We start from the raw sequence: 19,082 nt of genomic DNA, 5'->3' as shown, positions 1-19,082 counted from the left end.
GACTGATCTTCTGAACAGTTGGAAGGATTTGGTCAATTTAATACTCAGTGGCAAGGTGTTCCAGAGTTGAGGGGCAAGGACACTAAAGCTTGAGCCCCCCGCTCTTTTGGCGGAGAATCTGGGCACGGTGAGGCAGAGAGTATTGGATGATCTGGTGAGTCTTGTGTTAGGCTTGAGGGAGAATTTGTTGGTGAGGTACTGGGGGGCAAGGTGATTTAGGGCTTTATAGGTGAGGCAGAGGGTTTTCAGGTCGATTTTTTGTTGGATAGATAACCATTTACAAGCTAGTCTTATGTGTGAGATGTGCTCTCTCCTGGGAATGTTTAGAGCTGCTCTCAGCGCATTATTCTGGAGGATCTGAAGTTTCTTGATTATAGCTTGGTTGGCACCAAGGTAGAGGCTGTTGCAATAATCGAGCTTAGATTGTATGAGGGCCCTCGCCAGAATGAGGCAGCTGTTTGTAGATAGAAAGGGTTTACAAGCCCTAATTAATTTCCCCGTGTAGGCGGTAGCTGAGGCGGTCATATTAACTTGTTTGGAGAGGTTGGTATTGGCGTCTAGGTAGAAGCCTAGGGTTTTCACATGGTTAACAACTGGAATGATGTTGCCATCTATGATGAATTTGGAGTAGTCAGGGCTGAGTTTCTGTAGGTTATTGGGGGAGCCGACCAAGAGGAGCTCGGTCTTCTCATCATTCAGGCAGAGGCAGTGATGATTGGATTGTAGCTGCAGTTCCTTTTGTTCTCTTTGCACTTCTCTAGTCGCAATGAGCTGCCTTTTTAAAGCAATAATGCATGGCTTACTCATAGGCTTTGGGTTTTTTAAATGATCTAGAGCATTTATCATTGCCAACAAGTGTTTGATATGCTGAATCCATGGAATGTTTTTCGCATTTGTGTTCAATGCTGCTTTGGTATTGCTCCAAAGATGAAGCCAGTAAGTAAGAGAGTCAAGTATAAGATCATCTACCAAAAAGGGGATGCTCAAATCCACAGGTGAACACTATTAGATTGAGGCAAGCCCATGATTCTCTTCCAAACAGAAAAGCCATACTTGGCAGCCACAATCAGTGTGGCCTTATACACCTTGAGGACCATCAATACAGAAAACTGTTGCAGAACTTTGTATTGCATGAGAAATTGGCCCAAACTCAACACTGACTGGGAGATTAGGGCAGGCCCTGGTGGTCAAGGGAGAAATGAGGCAAAATCCATCAATGAGGGGAAAATACAGAGCAGAACTGGGCACAGAGCTGGAAATAGGGAATTTATTGGTTATTAAAAAGCAAATCAGGAATCATCACTAATGGACACATTTAGGCATAACCAAGTACTGCAGGGATCAATGGGATGAAACTGGGGCAAATGGAGAAGAACAGGGCACTAAATGCCGAACCTTGCAATTAGGGACACATGGGGCCGAACAGGGCATCAATGGGAACATTGGCCCATAACTTGGAATTCAAGTGCAAATCGTGAAGAACCTGGCACTGTAGGGCAACTGGGACACAACTAAACACATGGGGTGGAAGTAGGGTAACAAGCAGCATGACCCTTTGCTTTACAGTGGCAATATTGCCATATCATGTTAAGACAAGGCTCATGACTTTTTGTGGATACATGCAATATGAACATGGGTATTATATTGAAAAAGCTGGAGTATAAAGTCGAAACAGGCCACATGATTGACTATAAACACACTCTGCAGCAAATATGTTGAAATCAGGCAACGCCCCTTGAATGCTCATACCAGAGAGAATACAACCTGCTATGGAAGAAATGGCCATCTTATAAGGATAACAAGTTTAATCTCACATGCAGATGAGAGCAACAGCAAATAGAACATTCTTCCGAAAAGTAGTACATGCAGAATCTTATAAAGCAAAACATCATCATAATGGACACAAAACATACAGTGAAAAACCTGAGCGGCTGATTGGATGGACCCTATACAGCTACCACATTTATCCATAAGGGATGGCAGTTTATTTTCCCAGCCCAGTCCATCTGTCTTCCATCACATGGGTTCTGTGCGGCTCATCTTCTTCTTACGCTGAAGGTCAGAAAACAAATTAATTATACTCCAACTATACAGCTACTTTTATTACTCATACTGTACACTTGGCAGGCCTCAGGATGGACCCACAGGAGGTTCTGGAGCACTCTAACCTTCACACACAGTTCACTCACTCCCTGAGTGCCATCCGGCTCCACGGTCTCCACCCTCGCTTTGCACTATAATTTATTCCTCCCAGCACCTTTCAATACACATCACACGATTGTCCTCAACAATGTGCCCTGTCCATCCTCTTTGAACATTTCAGAACTTGTTACTTTAGGGTTGGTGGTCAGAGGGCACCTGGTGTCATGGAATTCAGGGATTTTAGGGTTTAGTCAGTTATATGGGCTATAAATCGTAGTCTCCCGAGAATGGTCTGTGTCATGCTTTTGCCAATGTGAGATTACGTGCACACTAGGTGCCAGTCTGTGATCGCAGGCTTGTAGGGCACATTCCTCTTGTGTGGAAAACACATATTTGCAACACTTTCAAGAACAATGAATAAACAGTGTAGCAGGTGGGGGTGTTAACTGTCCTCAAGGGACCTCAGGCATGACTGGAGATCTGTGACCTTGTGAATTTGGGCCTAGTGCATGTAATGCTGCATTTACCCTGCAAGCCATCCCTTCTACCTAGGATTACTAATATCTATGCAAAATGGAGATGCCGCCCGCACCTTGGGCCACATTATTTAGTCAAACTATAATTGGTTACACTATCATGGGGTTCTGTGGGATGGGAAGGCGTCCCTCTCACTGACCACCCTGCCCCATGGCTCATCACAGTGCCTTGAATGCATCTCGCCGTACTTTAAAGTGCCTTGGGGGGCGCGGCTGCCCCCTTCCCAACAATGTCTTGTGGTTTCTATGCTGGTATATTGCAGAATCAGGGTTAATTTAATTTGTTGGACACATAAAACATAAACATACATTTTACACTGGGAATACGTGCATATATTGTTGTGACAGCTTCAATAATTTTTGTTGGGGCATGCATCATTACGATGTATTATTAAGTGGCAAGGGTGGCTTGTATTGTTGCATAACAATTTCCCTTGGAGACAAGTGACATGACAATGAAAATGTGTTTTATAATGTCAGTGGTTGTATATATTGTTGGGCAGGTCTCTTGATATTTGTGTGCACATCCAATGTAAAAACGCAATGTGAAACTCCCATTAAGCAGTGTTTGTGACATGACATCAATTGGAGTTGCTCATGTGGTCCCCTACAGAACCAACTACAAATTCTAAAGATGGCTTCACACAGTCACTGAAATTTGGCTGTAAAATTCACCATTCCCAAATTGCCTCAGGAGAATCCCTGACCACAATGCTCCTGATATTATTCAGGATGGCAAGCTGGACATGCACAATGAGTCCTTTTAGCAGCAGAAAACATATGCCATACAACTTTAAAAATGAGAGGTCCAACCAGCAAAGAAAACATTTGCAGGGCACAATGGGTTCTCTGAAGTAGATTACATAATGATCTCCACAGCTGACTTGGCGAGGGTAAGTTATTTTGAGGTATTAAATAGAACAGAAAGCAATCATTACCCAACAGCACTTCACCTTAGGGGAATAACGACTTCTGCTTCGGGTTATCTGGGTGATCATGAGACACATCGAAACCAACCCTTGGAAATAGTTGGTCATGCTTGCAAATCCTTAAAACGGGCAAAGTCCTAGACAAAGAGCATAAAACCTTCACTCTACGCTGCAATAGCAAGTAGTATCTTAGACATCTGTGGTAGTGAGGCCAACGACAAATTAATCTTAGAATCCTATGAGAACCTAAATAAGAAAATATTTCCCTTATTTCTTTCATTGCGGGCAAAATAACAAGAGCCAAAGCAATTTATAAAGATGTATGGTTTGATGAGGATTGTTGGCAGGCAAAAAGAAAGATTATTGTTTGTGCCCCAGTAAAGGAGGGGGTGAATAAAGTGGATTTGCAGCAAGCATGGCTAGAGTACAAAAAACGAATACAACTGAAGAAAAGGGAACATGTGTCTGATAAATGGAGGGCTTTGTATGATGATCCACAGTCTAAATATAACATACTTTTTCAGAAATTAGTGATGGACAAAGCTTACAGGGGGCTTCAAAATGTGATTGCTGTTTCACAGCAGAGGACTGGTGGCAGCACTTTTCTACTATTTATGGCCACCGGACCTGTGCAGTCCCTCAGCCTTTGGCCTGTGTTTCAGTGTCATCCCATTTGTCTGATCCTCTGAGTATTACCGTGGGGCAAGTTGAAAGTGCTCTTTCTGCCCAGAAATATGACAAACCGCAGGCCTGGACCTCATCCCCGGTGATCTGTTTGGAGACGAGGTTGAAATATGGGTGCCTATCCTCTGTTTTTTAATTCTATCATCAGAAAGGGTCAGATACCAGAGTCCTGGAGTAAGGCCGAAATAACTGTATAAGAAGGGAGGGTGGGATTTGTGGGATGTTTTCACCCACACATCCAAGCCCTACAACATCGCTGGCAGCAGAAACATTAGAGTGGCCACTGGAAAGCATGCTGCTCACCAGAAATCATCCAAAAATGCACAGTACAAATCTGCAAAATAGGTTGCCACCCACTTTTCCCTATATTAGTGAGCACAGGAGGTCACTGCCTAAAAACCGCCATTGGGCTACACACACAGTTGCCTGAAACCATTTGGGAATAGCAATACTGATTGCCAAAAGCAAACCAGAGCTGTTGGGAATTCATTTTCTTGATCGTCAAAATTGCTAAAATCATGGCTCACCAAACCACCAAAAGGATACAACTTCTTGTTGGGTGATCCACATCATTTACTGCAGAATCCACGTCAGTACAATATCAGCGAGAATCCTATGCTACCAAGCTAAATCCCTTTTTTAAAGACATTTAATTTAAGACAGTTCTCAAAATGGGTGCCGTACCGGTGTTCGCCACCGACCGGCGCTGGCGATCTAAATTCTGACAGGAGACCTGTATTTCAGAAGCTACACAGTAACCTGAGTTAACTGAGACTTCAAAAGACTTGCTTGTCTATGAGAACTCTTCACACCTAGTCTTCTCAGCAACAAGGCAGGAAATCACATGGTCCTGCTAATCAGATGGAGAGTTGCACCCCGGACTGATGCTCTGCTAGCAGGAACACAAGACAATAGACTCTTTCGGATGAATAGAATACGCTGATTTGAGTTGTAACTGTCAACACTGCTCTAGGAAAAACAAGACATGGGACCTCTGAGTCAAGCCAAGCTTCTAGGGGCGGGGACAAACCAAGGGGTGTACTGAATTGGAGGCAAATGTATGTTTTATTAAATTGCTTATAAAATATTGTATCAAGCTGAGAGAAATGTACGACTTTGGGATTCTTAATATGACAAATGCACTCACAATTTGGAATCCGTATGATGTTCTGACACCAAACCCCGGGATTTATTAATATTATAGACACTGTGTTTATGCTAGGAAAATGCAAACTTACAATAATATGCGCAGAGAGGGTGTGTACCTCCGTGTAAGATTTGGTGCAAAACCAATATTGCGGAACCCACTAAAATCATGAATAAATTGTCATTTCTGAACCCAAGCTCTTAGAAAGAGCATGGTTGAACAGAGATCTGTCTTAATTAATTTGTGATGTACACATGTATTCTCAACAACTTGCGTATCTGGGAAGGATGTTTGATTATGAAAAATTGATTTTCTTGAGAAACCAAAGGGGAATGCTCTTTCCTTCAGCCATAAAGATGATGCATGATGACTCATTCTGACTCACTACTCCCTTCTCCAGTCAGAGGACAGTAAATCCTTTAACCTATCAGGATCCTCAGAGGGTTGGTCATAGAAAGTCAGCTTCCACACCCTCTTTGAGAACACATGAAAAGAGACTGCTGAGACCCAGATAGACACACTTCTCTTTCCACTCTTCAACCAATTTCTTGTGCAGCACTTTGCCGGAAGACTCCAGATCCAGATAGTATCCAGACATAGACTCCAGACTTCAGATCCAGACATATCCAGACTCCAGAAGCAAACTCTAGAACTTAAAACTAGAACCTTGGAGAAAACAGACCTAATCGACGAGCTGAATCCTTCTCAGCAGGCCTCAGAATCCAGCAACCTAACCAAACTATTCAACAGCCGGGCGAGCTGTTTTGCTTCTGGCTAGAATTATGTGCCAGAACCAGACCCAGACCCAGAAAGCAGAGCTGTATCCAGAACCCGTCAGACCCAGACCAGACCACTGTGCCGTGCCAATAGCAGACCAGAGGCCACGCTGTGAGCAGAACCAGTGCCTGACCGTCCAGTGGCGAGAGTGCAGTCCAACCCTGACCAGATCTGTGACGAGGTCCATTCCCTTCCAAAAACTAGGAGTGAGTAACTATTCTAGAACTGTGCATAGTCATCTCTTAGTCTAAAGTAATCTAATCGCATCCATTTCAACCTCTCCAGAACTGCATAGAAATCGTGTGTCCATTCTGTGATTTCAAATCTGTAAAAGCGTTGTCTGTCATTCTGAAATCTTGACTTTATTTTTGAAAATCTACCTCCACAAAAATGTCTGGATCTCTTGAACCGCACATCCTAGAAGCAAAATTTAACTGCCATTTTAAAGCTAAGATCCTAAGCTTTCCAACAAACCCAATACGACATTCCAACTCCTTGCAGTTTTTCCGTAATTGCGATATACGAACTCAGAAAAAGTGCAGCGAATTGAAAATTAGCTCCATTTCACCAAATGTTAAAAATTGCTGTTTCTTGCTTTCCACTGCTGAAATTCGTTTTCAACCTGATAATCATTCATGAATCATTGCTAGTGTTAACCTGAACTAATTCAAAGTAACTATCACCTACCCTGAATCTCCTTTAGCAAATTAAAATCATATTTAGCATATTTTTCACTTCATTGCAATCACATTTAAAAGTATTTTGCCTGTTTAAAATCATACCGGTTTTCTCTAAGCTTGCTGGGGGAACTGGAACTGAACTGCATTTGATTGTATTCTGGAACCCTGTGTGCCCTGCTTTCCATCTCTCCATATTGTATAGGGGGAGAGTGAGTAGTCACAGGGGAAAACGTGATTATATTCTCTTCTGATTGAATTCATATCAAGTTTATTTCTGTGTTGCATTCTTTCCCATCTTGCATTCCCTTGAAACCATACAAAGCATTCTCTGCTACCTTATTCTTTCTATACCAACTCCTAAGTGTTTAAAGAATTGTGCTATTGTAATATTACCCATTGTTGATTACTACTATATTCATAAGTGTGCTATCAAATATTATTTTTTTCATAAAAGTGTGATATATATATATATTCTGTTATTCCTCAAATAAATCTTTTAATTTGCAAAACAAACCTACTTCTTGGCTCAGTGAGGTCAGGGGGATTCAAAGAGAGGGGCGTTATATGAGGGTTCATCATCCAGATTCAAAGAATTTGACATAAAAATATATTAATAAGGGCTTCCATTGGGCATCCCAGACTAGGCATTGACTTAGTTGGATTGCTGGATTGAAGTCACTTACAGATTTTCTGGCAAATTATTATCCAATTTCCCTCTAGGACAGGACTGGCTGACAATATTGATGTTATTACTGACCTTCAGGTGGGTATTAGGCGAAAAAAGGGTATGCCAGCTTTGTATTGTATTACGTCGTATTAAATAAGATGAAACTATATGCCTTATTCCTGGATCTCAAAAATGCTTTCAATTCAGTATCCCGGGAAAAACTGTGAAATATCCTCGCTTGACGAAATGTACCCTCCGATCTGATAGAAATTATTGGATTACTGTACTCAGAAAATAGTGCCCTGTCTGATATGGGCTGGAAGGGGAATCCCCAAAGTCATTCCCAGTTACTAAGGGGATAAGGCACTTTTATATTCAGGAGGAAATAGATGCTTTAGTAATGGGGTGCTATGATTGCCCGAAAATGTCCCCCATCCAATGTCAATCATTATTGTATGCAGATGATGCAGTCCTTCTGTCCACTACCCTGAAGGAAGCATTGGAAATATTTAACAAGAAATGTAGGGAGCTATAATTGGAGCTTAACATTGAAAAATCCAAAGTCTTGTTTTTAAGGGCCCGCATTTTCAAAATGTATTCCCCTGGCGATAGAGTTGGAGGGAATACAAATGGCCCAAGTTAAATGCTTTGATTATCTTGGTGTGAGGTTCCAAGACACAGAGGGTGGGTAGAACAGGTGAAATGCTCTCTTGCAACTCTTCTTCAGGCTACCCTCAGCCACCTCCTCTACCTCGCTCATATCTGACTGTCCGCAATTCAGTCATGGTGTGCTGCAAACAACCTCTGCCTCAATGCCAATAAGACTGAGATTGTTCGCATTGGCACTCCTGCTCCCACTTTCCCACTCTCACTCTGGCCCGCCTCCCTTGGCCCTGCACCCGACTCCACACTCTCTTTCTCCACTCACATTTTGGACATCTCTAAAAAGTCCAACTACCAGCTGAACCTCCTCAGAGGTACTCTTCCTTTTCTCACCTTCCCCCAGAGACTCACTATCTCCAGAACCCTGGTTCTCTCAAGGCTGGACTACTGCAACAGTCTCTTTTTTATCCTCTCTGCTTCTGCCTTGCGCCCCAGCAACTCATCCAGAGCAGAACCACAATATTTATCCTTGACCTAAAGCCCAGGGACTACATCTCTCTTGCACTGAAATCCCTCCACTGGCTCCCCGTGGCTGCAAGGATCAAGTTCAAGACCCTCTGCATTGTCCAGAAAGCTTTCTGGGGCCTGGGACACACCTATCTGCATCAATGCCTTCCAATGCCTTCCAAAATATTGTCCCTTCTGAGCCCATCTAAACACTCATCTACCTCCAACTTCTACAAGTGAGCCGGTTCTGTAAGCAGAGATTTGCAGGGAGATCCTTATCCTCAGCAGGGGCCTCCCTCTGGATTAGACTCCCTGCCGCCCTCTGTCTTGGACCTGATCTCCTTAAGTTCCGGAAACTCCTTATTCCTCTTCTCCTCTTCATTATCTCTCTCTCTGCCCTGTTAACCTCTCCCTCTGCTCAACCCCTCTCTCCCTCCCTTTCCACAAAGCATAGTAACTGGCCACCGGGCATACCTCAGAGTCTCACAGGTCCCTGGCAGCCTCACCAGTCTTCCTACACTTGCCCCATTTTTTCTACACATGGTCAATGACCCGTGAGAACGGATCTCTTAGCATTTGCCAGTTTCTGACTAACTGGGTGCACTTGTTCCCCCCTGCACTCGCCCCTCGCCCCTCTCCTCTACCTTCAGTGCACGTGTGCAATCTGAACTTATCATGCCTCGAAGATTGTCTATAATTTCTTCCCTGTCTCCCCTCCTGCATGGTTACGCCACCATGCTCTTGGAAAAATGGCTGAATCTTTGCCAGGCCTATTTGCTTTTATCTACCTCTTAATTGTATTCATGCACTTACTCTGCAAGGGCTCTGAATGATGGTTGTTTTCCTCCCCTTTCTCTCCCCCTCCTTGAGCGCTTTGAAACACTTGCCTTATGTATAGGCGCTATAGAGAACATTTCCATACCATAGCATTATCACTCTGGAGAAACTTAGTGACTCCTTTAAATGCTTCAATGTTAAACATGAAGGTGGAGCCATTTCACCCGCCCTGAACCTCTATGGAAAACAAGTGTTACATGCAGCACTCTATGGGGCTGAACTGTGGGTCCATGACAATGTGAAAGACATTATTTTAAGCTAACGCAAGTTCATAAAAAGGTTGTCATTATTGCCCAATGGTGCTCCCTCCACATTGGTATTTATTGAACTTGATATAATTCCTGTGGCTATCCAGTTCAAACCCGTACTATTCTGGCTAAAACTTTGGTCCCTAAGGGCCTAGAAAATATTTGGTCTGCACTGAGACATCTTTTGTCACTAGACAGTGGGAGCTCTATAGCTTGGATTTGTCATTAAAAAAAAAGTTTTGAAAGAAGCTGGCGAAATTGATCTGTGGCCCAGCCCTGAGATTCAATGTGTAAGTTCCAAGAAGAAAATGAATGTGGCCTTGGTTAATATAATGGACGATGAATGATTGTATCTGGCCATGGAACAAAAAAAGGTCCCAGACTATCTCGAGCTGTCGCCCTTTGGCCACAAAGCCTATTTGGATTACATACGACCGACTCAGTTCTTGCAGTCCTTGGTGGTCTGACAGCACCAGATTAGACTTCTTGGTGCTTGTGCAAAGATCTGTAGAGTGAAAAAGGTATAAACAGGGTCCAAGCTGTTTAATGGCAACAAACACTAGTATCTCAGCTGTCTTGGCACTCAGGGTTTTCTGAGTCCCAATCAAGGGGCTCAGGGACACAATGAGTTATTTTCTCAAGCTCCCAAACATGGTGGAGGCTGGCACAAAACTAGAGGGCTCTTTCAACATGGTAAGGTCCTGAATACTGCCGTAGCTGGCAGAGTGGTAGGTCTTGCTTCAGCGGCAGGTCCCTTCTTTGGTGGCTGTGAGTCCCACTTCAGCTACTCAGGGACAAGATGGTTCCTGTTCTCGGTTCCGAAACACGTTGGAGGTTGGCACAGAACTGGAGGGGTCGTTCAACACAGTGAAGTCCTAGGTACTGCTGTGGCTGGCAAAGAAGCAAATATTGTTTGTCAGCAGCATGTTTACCCCAATTGTCTTTAGAGATGGTGAGGGGAGAGAGATTGCTGAGGCCCTTGAACGCCTGCCTTCACCTCGCAACTTGGAGGACTCATAAAGGGCTGCTCTCCCAACAGAGTCCATCAAAATCTTCTTCCAGGATTGGGGTTCAAAGAATGATTTTAAAAAAGTGCTGTTGGACCTCTTCTTTGAAAGATAAAAGTCCTGGTTAGAAAATGTGCTTTCTTTTTGTGCAAACTTGTTTTGTATAGCATGTTTTAATAAGCTGGTGTACTGTTTTGTATTATGTGAAATGTCAAATGTATGACTTTAACACTTTATTCATAAAAAATCAAATTAAAATAAGTCCACATGTGATTAGCCTGCTTTAGAGATCCAATCACTACTTTTGAAATGAGTGGTCTTTGCCTTTCTGACATCACACCAAAAGTATTTTGTGCTACAGGAAGTGGAGGAGCCAGGAAAGAGAAAGAATTGCAGAGAGAAACAGGCATGCAGAGGTTTCCCAAATTTGTACAAAACTCCTTCTGGCTAAAATAACACAGTCCCTTCCCTTCTCAATAGAATCACATGCCTTTGGAAATGCAGCATCCTGGTGTGAGGACCAGCACTTGGTGAATGGGTATGCCCTCTGATTCCTGTGGAGTGGCTGTCCAGGGGGAACGCATGCTAACTATCCTTGCAAAGGGACACATAGAGGCCATTCCACAAGACTACAGACCTGCACATGGGCAGGGGGAGCTTCGTCTTGAACAAATACACATAACCCTCCCACGACAGAACTGAGCCCACAGGGATGACACATATGTAATTTCAAATTGAATGTGGCTGCAATGATTCCATGCACCATGACTTGACTCAGGCATAGCTTTATTTTAGAGTTTATCCTGCCATCATCATGGGTTAACTATGATCATCGTAATTTTAGTACAAGGGTTCATGTCTTCTTAAATGCAGCCCTGGTGCTGCAAAGGCATGGCTGTCACTGCAGCACTGTTAATTAGGCAGATGTGACCTCTGAGCCTGCTCTGTGCCACTGGTAGAGCTGGCACTACACATCAGGATACTGAAGCATCAGGAAACAGAAACACACTATGCATTTGGCATGGAGCTTATGAACGGGGAATCTCATAAGCAGATTACCCTTTCAGAAATGGAATTACCCACAGAATTGTACTATTTAATACAAATAAAAAAGCCAGGACTGTCACACCCTTGCCATGTAGCAATTCATCACGCCAAGCATAAACTTTCCAAGGGCCATTTCCCCATAAATGTAATGCATGCAAAGCCACAGCAACCCAAGCCATGGAAAGACACTACACTGGGTGCAAGAGACCCCATGATGGAGGGACAGATGCCCCATGTACAATGACAAGACCCTTCCCTACATGAGCCTCGAGCAACTTACAAGTGATAGCATGTTCATCTCTCCCAACAGGAGCCCTAGGCAGCCACGGAGAGGAAGAAGGTCCAGCACATCAACAACGTCAGTGATTTCCACCTCAAATACTTGCCATTCCTTCAGGGAATATGCAGAGCTTTGGATGACATTATAGTTAAGCAAACACATGCTGCTCAGTAAATGGATCTGTACTGGTACACGTAGGTTGCTGTGTACCACTTGTCATTTGTGCAGGACACAGCAACCTTCAGTGGTCATTGAGCATTCACTCATAGTACAGATTTATGTACTGACCATTTAAGTGGGTGAAGGAGTATGGGAATACATGTGTTTTATTCTTGAGTTTTCGCTTCCCTGCAACCGTGGGTATTTGTTGTTCTTCTGTCTCCTGTTTTGCTTTTTGTGTTTGCTTTCTGTTAGCTGTGTAATTAGCGGTTTTATCTTCTAAACTACTAAGCACAACTCCCAGTTTGCTCTTTCTATGTTGCTATTATGTTTAATTTAATGATCATTGTTTTTTTGCAGTCTTGTCTGTTCCTTTGCATTTGCCAGTATCCTTAAAACCAGTTGCCATCCACGGTGATATCGTATGCAAGATTTGTCTTTAAAGTCCCGTCCACAGCATAGCTGAAGATGTGTTCCTCAGTCTGTCTGTGCATGTGCTATAAAGCTTCCTAGATTCAGTGTCGTTGTGGATATCGCAAAACATTTACCACATGGCTTCTTATATTACAAAACCTGAATGTCAACATGTATGGTGAATTGATTTCTGAGTTAATGTTCTTCATAAGTGTGGCTTCACGTTGTGATCACGGGCAGATTTTACTCCCTCGCACAGTGACATTGAAAAGCTAATAATGAGAGACATATGTAAATATGAAAGACAAATACATGAAGACTATTTTACACGTTGACATCAGGGGATGAAATTGCCAATAATATCAGACATACTCTATTCCTCCAGCAATGAGAATTAAAATGAAACCCCTCTGATGTGGACCAAGAAGATCAATCAGAAGCACAAGAGAAATCAGAGAACAAAATGTCAAGCCCAAACGGATCTCAATAGTCCAGCAACAACAAATATTGTGCAAGGCATTTCTGTAATCTGCTATGGAGCGCTCACGTGCTGAGCAGGTGAGCGCTCCATAGCAGAAGATCCTCTGGGCCTTTTGGTCATTTCTTTGCTTTTCTGTGCCCCCTTGGCCCGTGTGCAGCCCTCTCCTTCCCGACCCCTTGATTCCCTATTCCCGCCTCCCCAGCCCTCCCACCTCCCTTTTTGGTCATTTCTTTGCTTTTCTGTGCCCCCTTGGCCCGTGTGCAGCCCTCTCCTTCCCGACCCCTTGCTTCCCTATTCCCGCCTCCCCAGCCCTCCCACCTCCCCTGATTGGTCCTGATAGTTCCCCTGCTTCCTGGGCCATAACGACCCTCCTCGCTCCCTGCCCGCACTTTCCATCGTGCTGAGCAGGTGAGCGCTCCATAGCAGAAGATCCTCTGGGCCTTTTTGGTCATTTTCTTTGATTTTCTGTGCCCCCTTGGCCCGTGTGCAGCCCTCTCCCTCCCGACCCCTTGCTTCCCTATTCCCGCCTCCCCAGCCCTCCCACCTCCCCTGATTGGTCCTGATACTTCCCCTGCTTCCTGGGCCATAACGACCCTCCTCGCTCCCTGCCCGCACTTTCCATCGTGCTGAGCAGGTGAGCGCTCCATAGCAGAAGATCCTCTGGGCCTTTTGGTCATTTTCTTTGCTTTTCTGTGCCCCCTTGGCCCGTGTGCAGCCCTCTCCTTCCCGTCCCCTTGCTTCCCTATTCCCGCCTCCCCAGCCCTCCCACCTCCCCTGATTGGTCCTGATACTTCCCTGCTTCCTGGGCCATAACGACCCTCCTCGCTCCCTGCCCGCACTTTCCATCGTGCTGAGCAGGTGAGCGCTCCATAGCAGAAGATCCTCTGGGATTTTTTGGTCATTTTCTTTGCTTTTCTGTGCCCCCCCAGGCCCGTGTGCAGCCCTCTCCTTCCTGACCCCTTGTTTCCCTATTCCCGCCTCCCCAGCCCTCCCACCTCCCCTGATTGGTCCTGATACTTCCCCTGCTTCCTGGGCCATAACGACCCTCCTCGCTCCCTGCCCGCACTTTCCATCGTGCTGAGCAGGTGAGCGCTCCATAGCAGAAGATCCTCTGGGCCTTTTGGTCATTTTCTTTGCTTTTCTGTGCCCCCTTGGCCCGTGTGCAGCCCTCTCCTTCCCGTCCCCTTGCTTCCCTATTCCCGCCTCCCCAGCCCTCCCACCTCCCCTGATTGGTCCAGATACTTCCCTGCTTCCTGGGCCATAACGACCCTCCTCGCTCCCTGCCCGCACTTTCCATCGTGCTGAGCAGGTGAGCGCTCCATAGCAGAAGATCCTCTGGGACTTTTTGGTCATTTTCTTTGCTTTTCTGTGCCCCCCCAGGCCCGTGTGCAGCCCTCTCCTTCCTGACCCCTTGTTTCCCTATTCCCGCCAGCCCCAGCCCTCCCACCTCCCCTAATTGGTCCTGATACTTCCCCTGCTTCCTGGGCCATAACGACCCTCCTCGCTCCCTGCCCGCACTTTCCATCGTGCTGAGCAGGTGAGCGCTCCATAGCAGAAGATCCTCTGGGACTTTTTGGTCATTTTCTTTGCTTTTCTGTGCCCCCTTGGCCCGTGTGCAGCCCTCTCCTTCCCGACCCCTTGCTTCCCTATTCCCGCCTCCCCAGCCCTCCCACCTCCCCTGATTGGTCCTGATAGTTCCCCTGCTTCCTGGGCCATAACGACCCTCCTCGCTCCCTGCCCGCACTTTCCATCGTGCTGAGCAGGTGAGCGCTCCATAGCAGAAGATCCTCTGGGCCTTTTTGGTCATTTTCTTTGATTTTCTGTGCCCCCTTGGCCCGTGTGCAGCCCTCTCCCTCCCGACCCCTTGCTTCCCTATTCCCGCCTCCCCAGCCCTCCCACCTCCCCTGATTGGTCCTGATACTTCCCCTGCTTCCTGGGCCATAACGACCCTCCTCGCTCCCTGCCCGCACTTTCCATCGTGCTGAGCAGGTGAGCGCTCCATAGCAGAAGATCCTCTGGGCCTTTTGGTCATTTTCTTTGCTTTTCTGTGCCCCCTTGGCCCGTGTGCAGCCCTCTCCTTCCCGTCCCCTTGCTTCCCTATTCCCGCCTCCCCAGCCCTCCCACCTCCCCTGATTGGTCCTGATACTTCCCTGCTTCCTGGGCCATAACGACCCTCCTCGCTCCCTGCCCGCACTTTCCATCGTGCTGAGCAGGTGAGCGCTCCATAGCAGAAGATCCTCTGGGACTTTTTGGTCATTTTCTTTGCTTTTCTGTGCCCCCCCAGTCCCGTGTGCAGCCCTCTCCTTCCTGACCCCTTGTTTCCCTATTCCCGCCTCCCCAGCCCTCCCACCTCCCCTAATTGGTCCTGATACTTCCCCTGCTTCCTGGGCCATAACGACCCTCCTCGCTCCCTGCCCGCACTTTCCATCGTGCTGAGCAGGTGAGCGCTCCATAGCAGAAGATCCTCTGGGCCTTTTTGGTCATTTTCTTTGATTTTCTGTGCCCCCTTGGCCCGTGTGCAGCCCTCTCCCTCCCGACCCCTTGCTTCCCTATTCCCGCCTCCCCAGCCCTCCCACCTCCCCTGATTGGTCCTGATACTTCCCCTGCTTCCTGGGCCATAACGACCCTCCTCGCTCCCTGCCCGCACTTTCCATCGTGCTGAGCAGGTGAGCGCTCCATAGCAGAAGATCCTCTGGGCCTTTTGGTCATTTTCTTTGCTTTTCTGTGCCCCCTTGGCCCGTGTGCAGCCCTCTCCTTCCCGACCCCTTGCTTCCCTATTCCCGCCTCCCCAGCCCTCCCACCTCCCCTGATTGGTCCTGATACTTCCCTGCTTCCTGGGCCATAACGACCCTCCTCGCTCCCTGCCCGCACTTTCCATCGTGCTGAGCAGGTGAGCGCTCCATAGCAGAAGATCCTCTGGGCCTTTTTGGTAATTTTCTTTGCTTTTCTGTGCCCCCTTGGCCCGTGTGCAGCCCTCTCCTTCCCGACCCCTTGCTTCCCTATTCCCGCCTCCCCAGCCCTCCCACCTCCCCTGATTGGTCCTGATACTTCCCCTGCTTCCTGGGCCATAACGACCCTCCTCGCTCCCTGCCCGCACTTTCCATCGTGCTGAGCAGGTGAGCGCTCCATAGCAGAAGATCCTCTGGGCCTTTTGGTCATTTTCTTTGCTTTTCTGTGCCCCCTTGGCCCGTGTGCAGCCCTCTCCTTCCCGTCCCCTTGCTTCCCTATTCCCGCCTCCCCAGCCCTCCCACCTCCCCTGATTGGTCCTGATACTTCCCTGCTTCCTGGGCCATAACGACCCTCCTCGCTCCCTGCCCGCACTTTCCATCGTGCTGAGCAGGTGAGCGCTCCATAGCAGAAGATCCTCTGGGACTTTTTGGTCATTTTCTTTGCTTTTCTGTGCCCCCCCAGTCCCGTGTGCAGCCCTCTCCTTCCTGACCCCTTGTTTCCCTATTCCCGCCTCCCCAGCCCTCCCACCTCCCCTAATTGGTCCTGATACTTCCCCTGCTTCCTGGGCCATAACGACCCTCCTCGCTCCCTGCCCGCACTTTCCATCGTGCTGAGCAGGTGAGCGCTCCATAGCAGAAGATCCTCTGGGCCTTTTTGGTCATTTTCTTTGATTTTCTGTGCCCCCTTGGCCCGTGTGCAGCCCTCTCCCTCCCGACCCCTTGCTTCCCTATTCCCGCCTCCCCAGCCCTCCCACCTCCCCTGATTGGTCCTGATACTTCCCCTGCTTCCTGGGCCATAACGACCCTCCTCGCTCCCTGCCCGCACTTTCCATCGTGCTGAGCAGGTGAGCGCTCCATAGCAGAAGATCCTCTGGGCCTTTTGGTCATTTTCTTTGCTTTTCTGTGCCCCCTTGGCCCGTGTGCAGCCCTCTCCTTCCCGACCCCTTGCTTCCCTATTCCCGCCTCCCCAGCCCTCCCACCTCCCCTGATTGGTCCTGATACTTCCCTGCTTCCTGGGCCATAACGACCCTCCTCGCTCCCTGCCCGCACTTTCCATCGTGCTGAGCAGGTGAGCGCTCCATAGCAGAAGATCCTCTGGGCCTTTTTGGTAATTTTCTTTGCTTTTCTGTGCCCCCTTGGCCCGTGTGCAGCCCTCTCCTTCCCGACCCCTTGCTTCCCTATTCCCGCCTCCCCAGCCCTCCCACCTCCCCTGATTGGTCCTGATACTTCCCCTGCTTCCTGGGCCATAACGACCCTCCTCGCTCCCTGCCCGCACTTTCCATCGTGCTGAGCAGGTGAGCGCTCCATAGCAGAAGATCCTCTGGGCCTTTTTGGTCATTTTCTTTGCTTTTCTGTGCCCCCCCAGGCCCGTGTGCAGCCCTCTCCTTCCTGACCCCTTGTTTCCCTATTCCCGCCTCCCCAGCCCTCCCACCTCCCCTGATTGGTCCTGATACTTCCCCTGCTTCCTGGGCCATAACGACCCTCCTCGCTCCCTGCCCGCACTTTCCATCGTGCTGAGCAGGTGAGCGCTCCATAGCAGAAGATTCTCTGGGCCTTTTTGGTCATTTTCTTTGCTTTTCTGTGCCCCCTTGGCCCGTGTGCAGCCCTCTCCTTCCCGACCCCTTGCTTCCCTATTCCCGCCTCGCCAGCCCTCCCACCTCCCCTGATTGGTCCTGATAGTTCCCCTGCTTCCTGGGCCATAACGACCCTCCTCGCTCCCTGCCCGCACTTTCCATCGTGCTGAGCAGGTGAGCGCTCCATAGCAGAAGATACTCTGGGCCTTTTTGGTCATTTTCTTTGCTTTTCTGTGCCCCCTTGGCCCGTGTGCAGCCCTCTCCTTCCCGACCCCTTGCTTCCCTATTCCTTCCCGACCCCTTGCTTCCCTATTCCCGCCTCCCCAGCCCTCCCACCTCCCCTGATTGGTCCTGATACTTCCCTGCTTCCTGGGCCATAACGACCCTCCTCGCTCCCTGCCCGCACTTTCCATCGTGCTGAGCAGGTGAGCGCTCCATAGCAGAAGATCCTCTGGGCCTTTTGGTCATTTTCTTTGCTTTTCTGTGCCCCCTTGGCCCGTGTGCAGCCCTCTCCTTCCCGACCCCTTGCTTCCCTATTCGCAGCCCGCGCGAGGTGAGGAAGCCCATCCGGGCACGCCGCCTATTTCTCGGGAGCCAACTGGGCCCCCAGGCCCTCCGAGCGTCCCTCTCCCACCCCGCACCCTCGTCCTGATTCCCGCTCCCCTCCCGCCTCCCAACCCGCCCATCCCCGCTCTGATTGGGCCGTGAGCCCTTCATCACTTGTCCTCCCAGGGCTAGACCCAGGCGGCCCCCAGCGGGGCCGCCTGGGTCTAGCGACCCATTCAGTGCACCCACTCCTCTTTTCACTTCTGAGGAGCAGGTGAGTGTTCCCCCCCATGAGCGACCCCATTTGAGTGATTTTGGGGTTGATTTGCTCCCCCGGGCCCCGCGTTGCCCCGTGCTTTCCCGGCCTCCCCTTCCTGGTTTCTCCCTCGCTCGCCCCACGCCCATCAAGGTCCCGCTCCCGCCTCCCGACCCGCCCATCCCCTACCTTCATCACTGGTCCTCCCAGGGCAGCCCTCTGCCCGGCAGCCCCAGCGGCTAAGGGCCCCGAGGCCAAGGGCGGCTCCAACAGAGGCGGCTCCAGAAAGTGTCTGCAGGTGTCCGCAGGGGACGCCAAGGAAGCCAGCAACCAACAGACACCAACAAAAACCGTGAGTGTGGCATGGGTGGGGAGTAGAGCAATCACTCTACTCCAGAAAGTTCCTGCCACTCTAATTTACCTATCAATGGCCTAGACCGCTACAGACCCGCACCATGCATTATTAGAAAGATGTGACCACCAGCCCAAACCTATTAATGGCGGGACATCAAACACTGCCTGCAGTATAATGCTAACCATACCACGAGTGAACCACAAAGACTAGCCTTCGCCAAATCTAGACAGAAATATGATTGTTAGCATGGATTCTCAA

This window comes from Ambystoma mexicanum, chromosome 2p, assembly GCF_040938575.1.
Source record: "Ambystoma mexicanum isolate Mex_15411 chromosome 2p, UKY_AmexF1_1, whole genome shotgun sequence".
Taxonomy (NCBI): domain Eukaryota; kingdom Metazoa; phylum Chordata; class Amphibia; order Caudata; family Ambystomatidae; genus Ambystoma; species Ambystoma mexicanum.
The sequence above is the reverse complement of the archived record's forward strand: the minus strand, read 5'-3'. Positions refer to the sequence as shown.